We start from the raw sequence: 7,973 nt of genomic DNA on the forward strand, positions 1-7,973 counted from the left end.
CGTGCGCCGCCGCTGTTCGCCCCTCGCCGCCCCGCGCCTCGCCCGAGCCCCGCCGGAGCCCCGTTCCGACGAGGTACCGATCCGACGCCGTTGCCGGTTTAAAAAAAACAAAAACCCGTTCGTTTTTTTTTAACCCTATATCGGTTTATTTTTGTCGGTTTTATTTATTTAGTGAGCGTTCACCGACCCGTTCGTTTTAACGAACGTGTTCGTCGGATTTTCACTGTTAACGAACGTCCGTTCTTTAACCGTTCGTCAGTTTTCTATTTCGTCGGATTTTTCCGCGATTATTCCAGATCTTGATTTCTGATCGGATCTTCGTTTTTGTTTAACTTTTCGCTCGTTTATCGGAATCAGGCGATTCAAGCGCCTAGAGTTTCGTCTCGAAATTCTCTTTCTGTTTAACCTACTCAAACAAGTTTTTGCTACTGTAAAATTTGACCTAGATCCAGATTAGTAAACGAAGCTTGTTTCTTTCGCCGTTTGACTTTCGTTGCTTCGTTCAAGTTGATTCTTTTTGCAAACCGGAGTTTTTAAGTTGAACTTTCTGGTTGGATCTTTCATTCGAGTTTTACCTGTGCATTAGATGAGTACTTATTGTTTGCTTGTTTGTTTGCGATAGAGTACCCGGAGTGCGCCGCTTGTTACTTCGAATCTCTAGGTTTCGCGGATCATCAGCAAGGCAAGTAACACTTTGATCATATTTTCCATACCCAGTTTTTATTGCATTAGATCAATCCTCAAACATTGCATGGTTAGGATCTAATTAAACTGTGGGTATTGGGAATTAGTTGAGGTAGTACCTATTACCTGTTTATTATCAAACCCTTGGGAGTTACTTCTACGTTTGCTATTATATTGCCATGCTATGCTCGTAGACGTGGATTGGGTTTGAGAGATATTCATGACAGATGTGAGATTGTTAATAATGGTTTACTTAAGGTGGCAACTAAAACTCACATCTGGGTGGATTGAGGCACCTGGAGAACCCAGTGTTGCCTGTTTTTATAAGGATCGCCACCCAGGCTCAAAGGGATCATAAGATTATTCATGCTAGAAACTTCCGTGTGCAGCCACAAGCTATTATGGGCTCTAGCATAGTTGAGTAGGTTACATGAACTCTTGAAGAGGTGGGCTAGCAGATGTAGGGGAAAGTAGGTGTAACTGTCCATCCGGAGTAAAGGGTGATTGTTTCTGAAAGACTGTGTCTCGGTCATCCGTTTCTCAAACATCATGCAGTGCGAGAATCAAGCGGGGGCGATCGAGTCTTGTGGGGAAAAGTGCACAAACTTCTGCAGAGTGTACAAACTAATCATGGTTAGCCGTGTCCCCGGTTATGGACAACTTGAGTATCTAGTACCTGGATTATCATGTGAATCTCATCACCATGTTACTTTTAATTAATTTTGTTGGGTTAATGATGACACTTAATTGGGATTGAGTTGGAGGTACCTTCTCAATGTTTAACAACCACCATGATAGTTAAATAAAAATTTATTCCTTTGCAGTAGGGAAAAATTGGCTTTTCACAAAATTGTAACCATAGAGCTTTCCACTAGCCATATATGCATGTAGTATAGCATTACTTTGTTCATTATTCTCTATGTGTTACTTTGCCAGCATATTCCATGTACTGACCCATTTTCGGGCTGCAACGTTTCATGTTGCAGACTTTTCAGACGACGAGTAAGGTGCCTTAGGTCGTGGTCTTATACTCAGTGATGCCGTTGGAGTTGATGGACTCACTTATCTTCCAAGCCTTCCGCTGTTATCGTATTTAGATGGCCTTAAGCCATATTTATCATACTTATTCTCTTTTGAGATATTCGATGTAATAAGTGTGTGATTGCTACTCTGTTATAAATCCTCCATTTGTACTGTGCATGTCAGCATTACTGATCCAGGGATGACACTGGTGCACAGCAGCACAGACTGTTTGAGGTCTGGTCGCTACAAAGGTGGTATCAGAGCACACGCTGACTGTAGGACACGACCACTAAGCTTAAGCCCTAGAACACTTCTCTCTTCTCATTTCTGACCCTCTCCACTTTCTACTCTTTTAGGAATGGCGGATGCAAGGAGCAAGTTCATGCAACCAGATGAAGACACGCCTTTTGGACGACACTTGAAGGAAGTCACTAAGTACTTGAACATAGGAATACCAAGCATCACCGGAACCTACAACGCCACATTACCCGAAGAGGAGAGCTGGAAGATTCAAGTTCAAGTTCCAGGAAGGACGTTTGTGCCAGTTACGGAGCCAATAAGATTGGTTTTCGAAGCACCAACCTGGAGTTTAGGGAAGAGCATGGCCGCCCACATCGCTATGGGACGCATTGGAGAAGTCTACCACAGGGAGCTTAAGGATACAATTTATCAGATTTGTGGACGCCGAGACGAGCAATGGGAGATGATCAGAACCAAGGAGGATGGATCAATTGCAGCTTTCATCCAGGAGCAAAACCAACACATTCGTCGCCAGGAGAACCAGATGTGCTCAGACAAGGAAGATCTGAAGAAGGCATTGACGAAAATCAAGGAGCTGGAGGAAGAACTCAAGGCCACACGCGAGGATTATTTGGAGGAAATCGTCGCACTAGTAGGGAAGAATGACGACCTGGAGAAGAAGATTGGAGTATTCATGGGAAATCCAGTACCAAAAGGAGAAGATGACGAATGCGCTTGCCCGGATAACTACATCATCATCAACGACACCGACTCGGAACCAAGTGAAGATGACTTTGTTGATGAAGCTGGAGCAGACATCATGGAGTCTTCAACTGATCAGAATTTCTAGTAGACCACCATATCAGTAGTAGTTTTCCCCCATTTAATAGTATAGTTCAAGCACTTTGTAACGCTAGTTAGATCGATTGTATGCCTTGTTTGAATTGATTGAGTGATATTGATTGTATTTGACTCATGAGCATATGGGTAGTGTTTTCCCTCTAGACCTCATTCTATTCTTAACTCTCATCTTTTCTAACCCATCAGATGCCTCCGAGATGCGACACCGGATTTGTTTTTCCACCGGAGATCACTCAATTGATTCAGCAATAGAATGCCCTGATGCAAGTGTTAGTACAGAACCAAGGCAACAACAACAACAACCCACCACCTCCACCTGTTGATCACTTAGCCCGTTTCTTGAGATTAAACCCGCCGGTGTTTTCCAGTAGCACCGAGCCGATTGTTGCAGATGATTGGCTCCGCAAAGTTGGAAGGGAGTTGACCACTGCAGGATGCACAGATGCGGAAAGAGTGCGTTTTGCCGCACATCAGCTTGATGGACCCGCAGCATCATGGTGGGAGAATTACACAGCCACACAGCCTATTGACACTGTCACATGGGACCAGTTTCAGCAAGCCTTCCGTACAGCTCATGTTTCAGCAGGAGCTATGGCTATGAAGAAGCGTGAGTTTCGCAACCTACGCCAAGGAGGACGCACCGTAGGCCAGTATGTGGAGGATTTCAGTAAGTTAGCACGTTATACACCAGATGACGTTGCTACAGATGCAGCCAAGCAGGAGAAGTTTTTGGAAGGACTGAATGATGAACTGAGTATGCAGTTGATGGTAGCAACCTTCAACAACTACCAGGAGTTGGTAGATAGAGCTCTCATGATTGAAGGGAAGCAGCAGCAGATTGGAAACCGTAAGAGGAAATATGGACAAGGGAAGTACAATTCTGGAGCTCAGCAGAAACCACGATTTGCCCCGAAACCGGGAGGACAGTTTCAGCATACCCATGGAGGAGGTAGTTCGCACAACCAAAATGGCTCAAAGAATGGTAATGGGAATGGAGGAAGCAACGGACAGAACCGCACCAACCCATCTACCCCAGCCAAGAGGGATCTAAGTCACATTACTTGTTTCAAGTGCCAGAAGACTGGACACTATGCAACTGATTGTCCTGAAGCCCAGAATGGTAATGGCAATGGAAGCTCTGGGAAGAAGCCGAACCCTTTCAATAAAGGACATGTGAACCACGTGAGCGTGGAAGAGGTTGAAGCACAGCCTGATGCAGTAATAGGTAAGTTTGTGGTTAAGTCATTTACTGCAATCGTTCTTTTTGATACTGGTGCATCGCATTCATTCATATCAAGGGGATTTGCGGAAAAGTTTAAGTTGCCCACCAAAGTTCACAGAACACCTATGCTAGTAACCTCGCCAGGAGCAGAGTATATGGCAAGCCAAGGATGTTTTCAGATGCCATTGGCCATAGGTAGGCATGTTTTCCCTTCAGACCTAATAATTTTGGAGTCGCAAGGTTTGGATGTGATTTTGGGAATGGATTGGCTATCGTTGTATGGAGGAAACATCGATTGCGCCAGTATGTCGATTTTGCTTACCACCCCAGAAGGAAGAAGGATCAAGTATGTATCCCGGCATGTGCCGAAGAGGACTCAGGTGAATTCCTTATCAGGAGTTGTACAGGAGGAAGTACCAGTGGTGAAGGATTACCCGGATGTATTTCCAGAAGAGTTGCCAGGCATGCCACCAGATAGAGACATTGAGTTCTTGATTGAACTTTTGCCAGGCACAGGGCCAATATCTAAGAGACCGTACATGATGCCCGCAAGGGATTTGGAGGAAATTAAGAAGCAGATTAAGGAGTTACTGGATAAAGGCTATATACGCCCAAGTTCGTCACCTTGGGGATCACCCGTACTCCTAGTGGAGAAGAAAGATGGATCGTTGAGGATGGTTGTTGATTGCCGTGGATTGAATGAAGTGACCATCAAAAACAAGTACCCACTGCCGATGATCAATGATTTGTTTGACCGCTTACAAGGAGCTAAAGTATTTTCCAAGATCGATCTACGATCAGGATACCATCAGTTAAAGATTCGAGAGAAGGATATACCTAAGACGGCTTTTACCACTAGATATGGATTGTATGAGTATACCGTTATGTCATTTGGTCTGACTAACGCACCTGCCTATTTCACGAACCTGATGAACAAAGTGTTTATGGAGTTTTTGGATAAGTTCGTCGTGGTGTTCATTGATGATATTTTAGTCTTTTCCAAGAATGAGGAAGAGCATGAGGAGCATTTGCATTTGGTACTTGAGAAGCTCAGAGAACATCAGTTATACGCCAAGTTTAGCAAATGTGAATTTTGGCTGAAGGAAGTTGGATTCCTCGGACATGTTATTTCTGGAGAAGGAATAGAAGTAGACCCCGCCAAAGTGGACACAGTAACAAGTTGGGAATCACCCACGTCAGTTGGAGAGATCCGGAGTTTTCTCGGACTTGCAGGATACTACCGGAGGTTCATCGAGAATTTCTCGAAAATTGCAAAGCCCATGACTGAGCTATTGAAGAAAGACACCAATTCAATTGGACCGAGGAATGTGAAGCTAGTTTCCAAGAGTTGAAGAAACGATTGGTTACATCACCAGTGTTGATTCTGCCAGATCAACGGAAGGATTATGAAGTTTATTGCAACGCTTCTCGTCGAGGACTTGGAGCAGTGCTTATGCAGGAAGGAAGAGCTGTGTCATATGCTTCACGACAACTTAAACCCCATGAGAAGAATTATGCTACGCATGATTTGGAGTTAGCAGCCGTGGTGCATGCGTTGAAGACATGGAGACATTTTCTCATCAGAAACCATTGTGAGGTGTACACGGATCACAAGAGTTTGAAGTATATTTTCACGCAGAAGGAGTTAAATCTCAGACAGAGGAGATGGTTGGAGCTCATTAAGGATTATGTTATGAGATTGCATTATCACCCAGGGAAGGCTAACGTAGTAGCAGATGCGTTGAGCCGCAAGAGCCATGTCAACACCCTCATGACAGGAGAGTTACCTCAGGAGTTAGCCGAGGACCTTCACGAGCTATGTTTGGAGATAGTCCCAAGAGGCTATTTAGCGACACTGGAGATTCAGTCTACCTTGATGGAAAAGATCAGAGAAGCTCAGAAGACAGACAAGGAGATTGACGAGATAAAGGAAAAGATGAGCAAGGGAAAAGCCAAGGGATTTCGTGAGGATGAACACGATACCTTATGGTTTGAGGACCGCGTTTATGTGCCAAATGATCCGGAGATCAGGAAGTTGATTTTGCAAGAGGCCCATGATTCACCGTACTCGATTCACCCAGGAAATACCAAGATGTATTTGGATTTGAAGGACACTTTCTGGTGGACCGGAAGGAAGAAGGATATTGCGGAGTATGTAGCAGTTTGTGATGTATGTCAGAGAGTGAAGGCAGAACATCAGAAGCCAGCAGGATTGCTACAACCATTGCCGATACCCGAATGGAAGTGGGATAAAATAGGCATGGATTTTATCACGGGATTGCCCAGGACTCGTTCAGGCTATGACTCAATATGGGTTGTAGTCGACCCTTTGACGAAAGTAGCTCATTTCATTCCAGTGAAGACCACTTACACCAGTGCTAAGTTGGCAAAGATATACATGACCAGGATCGTATGTTTGCATGGAGTTCCGAGGACCATTGTATCAGATAGAGGAACCCAGTTTACCTCGAAGTTTTGGAAGCAGTTACATGAGACATTGGGAACCAGGCTAGAATTTAGTACAGCCTTTCACCCGCAGACAGATGGACAGACCGAGAGAGTCAATCAGATTTTGGAGGACATGTTGAGAGCTTGTGCACTAGATTATGGATCTAGTTGGGACGACAATTTTCCATATGCAGAATTTTCTTACAACAACAGTTATCAAACCAGTTTGAAGATGGCTCCTTTCGAAGCTTTGTACGAAAGAAGGTGTAGAACACCGTTGTTATGGGACGAAGTTGGAGACCGTCAGTTGTTTGGACCAGATTTGATTAAGGAGTCTGAACAGAAAGTGAGGTTGATTCGCGATAGGCTCAAGGTAGCCCAGTCCAGACAGAAGAGTTATGCTGATTCTAAACGAAAGGAGACAGTTCACGAAGCTGGAGACAGAGTGTATCTTCGAGTATCACCACTTCGAGGAGTGAAGCGCTTTGGAGTTAAGGGAAAGCTAGCGCCCCGTTTTATCCGACCATACAGAGTTTTGGAACGTATGGGAGAGGTTGCCTACAAGCTGGAATTGCCCGAAGGATTGTCAGGAGTTCATGATGTATTTCACGTTTCCCAGTTGAAGAAGTGCCACGCAGAGATGGCTGAGATACCACTGAGAGATACAGTGCCACTGGAAGCAATTCAGCTGGAAGGTGATTTGACCTATGAGGAGAAACCGGTTAAGATTCTTGAGTATGCCAGCCGAGTCACCCGCAGTAAGGTTATCAAGTTTTGCAAAGTCCAGTGGAGTCACCACACGGAAGATGAAGCCACCTGGGAGCGAGAGGAAGATCTACGGAAGGACAACTCTCACCTATTTTCTAGCCAACCCGAATCTCGAGGGCGAGATTCCTCTTAAGGGGGGTAGGTTTGTAACATCCCAAATTTTCAATTTGGAATGTTATACTTAGATCATCATTGCATAGCATATTTTATTGCACTTTGGCAAATCCTCGAAAAATCCTAAGGAACTCAAGGACCCTCGGAGAGAGTTGGGGATTTTCCCGATTTATCATATTTGATTTTCATCAAATAATAAAACGAGGATTTTGGTTTTAATTATTTTCTCTCCGGAAAAATATTTCACATTAAAATAAATGAGAGGAGAAAATATGACTTCTCCAACACAATTGAAATATTGGAGGAAAAATATTAAAATCATATTGGATTTTATTTGCAATTTTAATTGCATTAAAAAAATTGCACGTTTTCAAAACTGCATTTTTGTGTCAAAAAAATGTTCACCTTGTTCTAATTAATTTTATTAGACGGGGAAAATTTGTTTTATCATTTTTGGATTTTTATTTAGTTTTCTGTGATTTTTAGATTCGGCGGAATAATTAAAAAAACAAACCGCGCCCGACCGGGCCGAGGCCCAGCCGCGCCGTCTCCCTCGCGCGCACGCGAGCGCCGCCGCCCGAGTCCGCCATGGACACGCCGCCGCCGCCTTGTC

Source organism: Triticum aestivum, chromosome 7D (genome assembly GCF_018294505.1).
Source record: "Triticum aestivum cultivar Chinese Spring chromosome 7D, IWGSC CS RefSeq v2.1, whole genome shotgun sequence".
Lineage (NCBI taxonomy): Eukaryota > Viridiplantae > Streptophyta > Magnoliopsida > Poales > Poaceae > Triticum > Triticum aestivum.